This window comes from Tachypleus tridentatus, chromosome 1 (genome assembly GCF_004210375.1).
Source record: "Tachypleus tridentatus isolate NWPU-2018 chromosome 1, ASM421037v1, whole genome shotgun sequence".
Lineage (NCBI taxonomy): Eukaryota > Metazoa > Arthropoda > Merostomata > Xiphosura > Limulidae > Tachypleus > Tachypleus tridentatus.
Genome location: NC_134825.1, coordinates 103176678 through 103184969, shown reverse-complemented (window position 1 = coordinate 103184969; position 8292 = coordinate 103176678). Strand labels below are relative to the sequence as shown.

General features: G+C 33.9%; 1 non-coding gene across 1 annotated transcript; it reads right to left on the bottom strand.

Moving 5' to 3' along the window:
- Positions 1-591: 591 nt before the first annotated feature.
- TRNAH-GUG (transfer RNA histidin (anticodon GUG)) lies at positions 592-663 on the bottom strand. The gene has a single exon. It is a non-coding gene; the product is annotated as a tRNA-His (tRNA).
- Positions 664-8292: the final 7629 nt, after the last annotated feature.

Sequence of the window (8292 nt, the reverse complement as noted above, 5' to 3'; positions counted from 1 at the left end):
GTTGACCTCATATTCTTCGTAATAGTATTTTAATATATTTCTCATGATAACCGTTTACGTATTACTAAAAATTATGAGATAATAATATAAAAAATTAATTGTAAGGGAGTTATTTTGATACGTTTTAAGAAATATAACTTTTCGTTGCAACAGTTTTTCTCACAAAATGGAAATTATTGCAGTGTGTATGAAGATTTTTTTAAGATCATGACGAGGTAATGTTATGAAAACACGTGCTACAAAACAATTTTTATATTCAGAATTGGAAAGAAGAATTTCGATTAAATATTTATCTTTCTTTATTCTGTACAATGAAATAAAAGCTAGAATTTATTGGATTGAGGTGTTATCTAATTTACAAAGTTCTTTATTTCTGTTTTATAATGTAAAAAGTGTTAATTTTGATAAATATTTTCCTTTGGCGAACACGAGCCAACAGGTGGATTTTTAAAGGTAAATAAATTGTGTAAGATAACATCACGTGATAATTTACTCAAACCTTGATATTCGTTTTTAAACGACAAATGTTGTAAGAGATTACGTATCTGTAATGTCACCCTTAAGGTTTATTTTGGAAAAAGTAAACGTTTTTGCCGTGACCAGGATTCGAACCTGGGTTATTGCGGCCACAACGCAATGTCCTAACCACTAGACGATCACGGCAGGTGTGAATATGTTTTGCGTTTTCTTCTTTTTTCATAGAATTTGTAGCGAGGTAACACAAGCGACAACCACGATGCAAATGTGTTTCAGTCAAGACTAATGATTCAGAACAAATGTTTAATTTCATCACGTGTATTGTCTCAGTTTTACTGACGTTTGGAGGCTACTCTTATCTTGTTAATGGACTTATTTAAACAGTTCATTTCACACAAAAATCACCATATACATACCTGTTTTATATAATAACAAAATAAATTGTGAACCGATGGTTTAAGTATCGTTTGATTTTTGATATTTTTAATTCTCCTTACCTATAGATATTGGGAGATTTACAATTAAAGTCTTATAATGATCTGAAGTGATTATTACCTCACGTTTGACATGTGTTAAACGTGTAATGATAAAATAAAGTATTTCACCGTACATATTTCTTAGTGCATTTCATTGCCATTAGAGATTTAAATGTGAGCAAAATTGAGAGTAGAAAATGACCTTCACGTTTGAAATTTAAACGAAAGTCTAAAGTGAGTGAGTTATCTGATGTACGAAACGTACTAATCCGTAGTGCGGTGTGTGATTTACAATCTCACTTTAGTCTGAAGTTTTTCTTTTCTTCTCCAGATTTAAAAAATTATAGAGCATACGAAATGTATGAAAAGTGAAGAAAAAAACGTCATATAAATGTATGTGTGTGTAACAAGAATAATAAAGTTTTATTTAGTTCATCATCTTGATGAAGACGTTTCGCCGAACTGGTATAGGTGAAGTAGTTAGAGTAAAACGTGAAATGGAAACAAAGATCTAAGTTACATAATGAGGAAAACTTGGCTTATTTTCTTCATAATCACATTTATGCTTTATAGATTCACAATAATAACGGGGCCAAGTATTTCACTTCTTTTTAAATTTTCTCTTACTTAAAGTTGTTACATAGTTTCAGTATTTTCTTTATGTGATTTATTTAGTTTTTTATATAAAAAGAATGGATTGTAAATACTGTAGAATTTTGAATGAAGTATGTGACAAGACGCTATCGAATCCAAATTGTGGAATGATAACTAATCTTCACATAAAGGTTTAGGTGTTGTACGGACGTGACAATCAACACCTTAGTATCGGTTGAAAGTTATTGTTCACTGGCTTCTTCATATTAGGTCAGTAAATCAAATATAGAGACAGCTGAAAATTTCACTTATAGGTTCGTAGTAAATACAATATTCTAACCAAAGGTTCATGACACTCTTACGAGTACAGAAGATGTGCTGCGCCTAAATATGTATTTGTCTCTTTCAGGCCTCGAATTTGCGTTATTACTTTCATAACCAAATATCTTTACCACGAGATGCTACGAGAAACAAAATTTGAGGAATTATTGAGAATTACTTCGTCGAATTTTGGCCAGTTTTATTGGATTAGCCGCAAAGATATTTTTCCGCAGGAAAAACACATTGACATACAAAACCCTTGGATATGCTCATTGTTAGTAATTATAGTGAGTCAATATGTCATAAAAAAGCATAATATTGTACGAACAACATTCTCGTGTTGCAGCCACTTTCAACTGCACTTAGTGTAATGACACCTTTTTACATGTGCAAAACCGCGATATAGGCCAAAATTGTCTATATTGTCCATTTGAATATCTGGGTTTCGTTCATTTTTTTTTCAGCAAGGAAGTACGATTTTGGAACAAAACGTGTACTACTTTTGTGTAGGCCAAGATACATAGGCTTTGGTATAAAGATATGTTCTTCCAGATCCTAAATATTGATATAGTTAGTTTAAAGCGTTTCAATTTGTCCATGTCAGTATTGTCTGGTGAAGACATGCTGTATGAGGCCACGAAAGTTTACTTTTTAACTGTTTAGTTTTGCGAGTATATATTTTCTCATCACTGTCTTTGTTATCGTCATGACGAATATTTGAAAGAATTTTCAGTAAATTATTTGGGAAAATTTATATGTGAGGAAAATGTCCATTTTTCTATTTTATTTTCTCCCCCTTATTAATTAAGCAGTGTAAGACTAGAGGGAAGGTAGCTAGTCATCACCACCCACCGCTATCTCTTGGGCTACTCTTTTACCAAATAAAAGTGGGATTGAGCGTACCATTATAACGCCCCCAAGGTTGTTGAGGGCGAGCATGTCTGGGGCGACTCGGGCGCAAACCGCGACCCTCATTTTACGAGCGCACACCTTAACGTCCTCGGCCATGCCAGGCCCAGCTTAGTATTTCAAAACTTACTATTTAAATGACATATTTTGATACTTAAACAGCAAATTATTCAATTTCTTTCTTTTAATAAGAGCTTAGTTTAAAATCAAATGTTTCCTGTTAAAAGAATGAATGTGTCAAATCGCTATAATTAAGTTTTTAGAAATTTTTTGTGCTATTTGTCAGCTGGTTTCCTTATAAGTGACATCTGCTTGCCTTTTGAATAATGTCGGCGTGTTACTGAGTTGTTGAAATACTAATGGTTATAGTTTGAAGAACAAATATTTTGAAGTAAGTTATTCTAAAAAGTTTTGAGAAAGTTCTAATGCATGTTCTTATCGAATCCTTATCTTTAATGTAAACACCTCGAGTTGATTTGTATGCCACACTTCACCACTCTTTCACATTGATGTATAGATTAAAATGTTTCAGTTGCTATGCACGCGCGATTGAGCAAACTTCGAGCTGTATCGATGAACGTGGGTAGAAAGTTTGTAAATCTGTTGTGGTGCTTTAAAAATCGTATAGGAAAAAAAAACAACCGAGAATGAGTTAGTTGAAATATTTGGCTCTAGCATTCATGAAAGTATGCTTTGGTTTAGGTTGGAGAAAAATACAACTTTCTGTCTGTCATCTGGAGAAAAAGGGTGATAGAGACCTGAAGATCAAAATGATCAACATTTAATGTAATTTATTCAACAAATAAATGTAATTTATTAATCTACAAAGAAATGTTGAAACTTCAAAATGCGAACTTTGTAGCAAACAAATGGTTAAAAATGTTATGAAAAACAATAGGAACACGGGTGTCAGATGTGGCACTATTTCGGTGAAAATATGATACATCTCGTCTGAGCTTCAAGACGAACACAAAGGCTCAAAGGTAGATCGAAGTGATGAAACAGTTGTAAAGAGACCAAAAGGAAAACGAGAAAAATTAGCTGGACGAAAGAATCAGAGAATGAAGAAAACAGAAAATTTAAAGATCAGAAAGAACGAAGCAGGTAATTAACAGAGGAATCACAAGAATGCAACATTAACAGAAACATTACAAAATCGAGTATAAAATCGAAGAAGCTATTAAAGATTAGGACCTAAAGATTGATGTTGCGAAAGATCTATGTGATGTATAGAAAGATTATAATAATATTAAATAAATAAAAAACCCATCAAAAATGAAAAGATATTTTACCAAATTAAGAACATCAAAGAATCGCATGGAAAGTATAGAAGTCTTAGAAAAAGATCAATAGAATACTACAGAAGTCTTAGAAAAAGATCAAAGGAATACTACAGAACATTGAAAAGGAATAAATAACTTCAACAGCAGGATGAAACATCTTTAAACTGAATTAGTAAAATCATCCATATCTCTCTCTACAATAACTTTAGACACAAACATCTAGACACGAAATGGAACTCTATGACTTTAGACACTAACATCTAGACACAAAATGGAACTCAACACGTACTTCTAAACATAAAATAAAAATAATTTGGTTAACGCCCATCACCGCATTATGTTTCCACCTATGAGTGCAGAACCTTCTTAAACTACTACAGGTGCATGAATAAATCGCGAAGCTACAGAAATTAGCAGACCGTATCAATAAAGTTATCCAATCAACATACTATGACGGAAAGATGACATAGAAGAACGTTAGCCACACTTTGGAATAACTTTGCATTCTTGAAGTTGTGAACAAGGGCTATTAATTTTGCTGCAGACATAAAAGGACCAGATTTAACAATATTAATCAACCTTGCTAAAGAAGGTCATAATAACGTTTTGTAACGATTTTAAAGCTCATAATCTGGTCCTTTGTTTTACATATTCAGGTCCCTACTTTGTAAGTGAGAGACTCTTATAATGCATCTACAGTCCCAACCAAGAAAACCTGATTTGTGATAGAAGGATACAAATAATGAACTCTCGGATTAACAAAGCTAAAAGTTTGCACGCGCGAGATTGTTCAGTGGTATCACATCTCGAGCTATGGACTTTCTGATACGCAGCCCGGACAAGTAACTACTAAAAATAAAACTGTGGTGTAAAATATTAAACAAAAACTAAAATCGTTTCATTTTTTATATTTAAATGTTCACATCGAAAGCTGTTAGGATTCTGCAGTTATTTTATAGAAAAGTTTTATTATTTTATACAAACTCAAATAACTATTATGTGCTATTTTTCCCAAGGTCATAATTAATTTTGTAATACATTCTAAAGGCATCTTATGATCTATTAACGTGTTTCATTTATTAAGACGTGGTTAATAATAATAGGCCCAGTATGACCCGGTTGTTAAGGCGCTGAACTCGTAATCTGAAGGTGGCGAGCTCGAATCTCCATCATACCAAACATGCTCGCCCTTTCAGCTATGGAGGCATTATAATGTGATGGCCAATCCCACTATTCGATGGTAAAAGGGTACCCCAATAGTTAGCGGTGGGTGGTGATGACTAGCTTTTTTCCCTTTAGTCTTACACTGCTAAGGTACGGACCTTTAGCGCAGATAGACCTCGTGTAGCTTTGCGGGAAATTAAAAATACACTTAAAAGTACTGATAAATATTAGTTGATTTTGTGTGTTTTTCTGGGATTCTCATCCATAATAAAGCATATTACTCCTCAACTTGTTACATCAGAGTTTTTAGAGTGAGTATTGAATAAAATATCTTAGTTGTTACCCATTTATTAACGATACCTTAGTTGTTACCCATTTATTAACGATATCTTTGTTGTTACTCATTTATTAACGATATCTTAGTTGTTACCCATTTATTAACGATATCTTTGTTGTTACCCATTTATTAACGTTATCTTTGTTGTTACTCATTTATTAACGATATCTTTGTTGTTACCCATTTATTAACGATATCTTAGTTGTTACCCATTTATTAACGATATCTTAGTTGTTACCCATTTATTAACGATATCTTAGTTGTTACCCATTTATTAACGATATTTTAGTTGTTACCCATTTATTAACGATATTTTAGTTGTTACCCATTTATTAACGATATTTTAGTTGTTACCCATTTATTAACGATATTTTAGTTGTTACCCATTTATTAACGAGTAGCATTGTTCTTTGATAAAGTATTTGATTACCTTAACTGTGCTAGAGCTGTGGGTTTTCGTGTGGTTTTACTATCTCAACTATTAAAACTGTGGGTTTTCGTTCGGTTTTTGTACCCTAACGATGAACTCTGACGAGTAATTACAAACACATTTTAATAAACTTTACATAGTGACAAGAAATGTTGTAAAAATTGTATCCTGCTATCGTAGCTGTAGAATAACCACTTGTTAAGTGGCACAAGTTCAGAATCAATATACTTACGACGTGAAAATGTTTGTTTGTTTGTTTTTCGAATTTCGCGCAAAGCTACTGGAGGGATCTTTGCGTCAGCCGACCCTAATTTAGCAGTGTGAGACTAGAAGGAAAGCAGTGAGTCATCACCACCCACGGCTGACTCTTGGGCTACTCTTTTACCAACGACCGTTACATTATAACGCCCCCACGGCTGAAAGGGCGAGCATGTTTGATGCGACAGAGATTTAAACCTAAGACCCTCAGATTACGAGTCGAACGCCTTAACCCACCTGGCCATGCCGGGCTGCCGTGAAAATGTCTTTATTACCTACAATAACTGTAAGTTAGTTAAGTACTTACGTTAATAACCTAATATCAAAGTGACAATCATGTCGACAGATGGCACTGCAAACAAAGCAAAAATAACACGATATCCAGAAATGTTTCTGTCATAGTTATTGAGTGTAACATTATAAACACTAAATCAAATATCATTCAAAGTAATACGTTATAGTAAAACGTATATCCAATACGTTTTTTTTGCAGTTCAACGAGTAGTATTTGGTTGATCAACAACATCAGTTTGCAGAGAACCACGGCTTCTTTTTTATCTCTCGTATTAGTGTTCGTCATCTTTACATATCATACAAGTATTGGTTATCTTTAACGAGTATACAGCCGTTGGTTACCATACTATTGTTGGTTATTGTTAACTAACATATCCATTCCACATGGTCCAACTGTGCGCTTGGGTATTTATAAAATTAAAGATTGGGTTTCGGTACCTGCAATGAGCATAGCCAAGATAGACTTGTGTGTAACTTTAATTTAAATACAAAACAAATAAAAATGAATTTAAGTATATTGAAGGACATTCTAAAATATATAACAAAGTATTGCTTACTTATGTAGTTTTAACGTAATTATTTATACATTTTACAGTTCCGTTTAGATTGTTTTTTTTAATTTTTAATTTGTAACAAGTGCAGAGGAAATGTTATGAAAACATCTGTTTATCGCAAACCTACACTTTCGAATTACGTTTCTACCTCGTAAAATTGGGTTTCGATACATGTGCCGCTTAAACTATATGTACACTGCTGGCCAAAATTTTAAGGCCAATGAACATAAAGAAAAATATGCACTTTGCGTTGTTAGAATCAACCATTTATTTGAGTAGAGCTTTGAAAGATGAAAATAATAAAAGGGAAAATAAAAATAAAAACCTTTAGCATTTAATAGGGAAAACTTGAACACTATAAAATTAGCCCAAATACTAGCTGGTCAAAAGTTTAAGACCATACTGAAACGAAGCGTTAATCAGTAAACACGTAACAAAATTTAGTCATTTGTGTTCAAGCATTAGCGTTGTCAACATCTCCCACTGACATCTCCTTGGGTAAAAACATGGCAAAGACTAAAAAGTTGAGAGAGTTTGGACATGGCAAAATTATCGAGCTGCAAAAGAAAGGTCTCTCTCAACGTACCATCGCTGGTGAGATTGGGCGTAGTAAAACTGCTGTTGTAAATTTCTTAAAAGACCTTGAGGGTAACGGAATGAGAATTTTAAATGGTCGGCCCAAGAAAATTTCGCCGGCGTTGAGCAGGAGCTTTCGACGGGTTGTGCGGCAGACACCAGCCGATCGTCAAACCAGGTTAAGGCTCTTACGGACGCAGAATGCAGCTCAAGAACAATAAGAAGACATCAAAAAGAGAGAAAGGCTTTAAAAACCGTAAACGTCTTTAAAGGCCACGCCTCCTCACACACCACGAAACAGCTCGGTTAAACTTTGCTGAGAAGCACCAAACATGGGACGTATACAAGTGGAAGAAGGTTTTGTTTTCTGATGAGAAAAAACTAACTTGGGTTGTACTGATGGCTTCCAACGTTGCTGGCACGATAAGGATATCCCACTGGAGACATTTTTACACGATACAGTGGAGGAGGTTCCATCATGATCTGGGGTGCTTTCTCCTTCCATGGAACAATGGAGTTTCAGATTATACAGGAGCGTCTAACAGTAGCTGGCTATATTGGCATGTTGGAGAGAGCATTCTTATTGACTGAAGACCCTCGCTTGTGTGTAAATGACTGG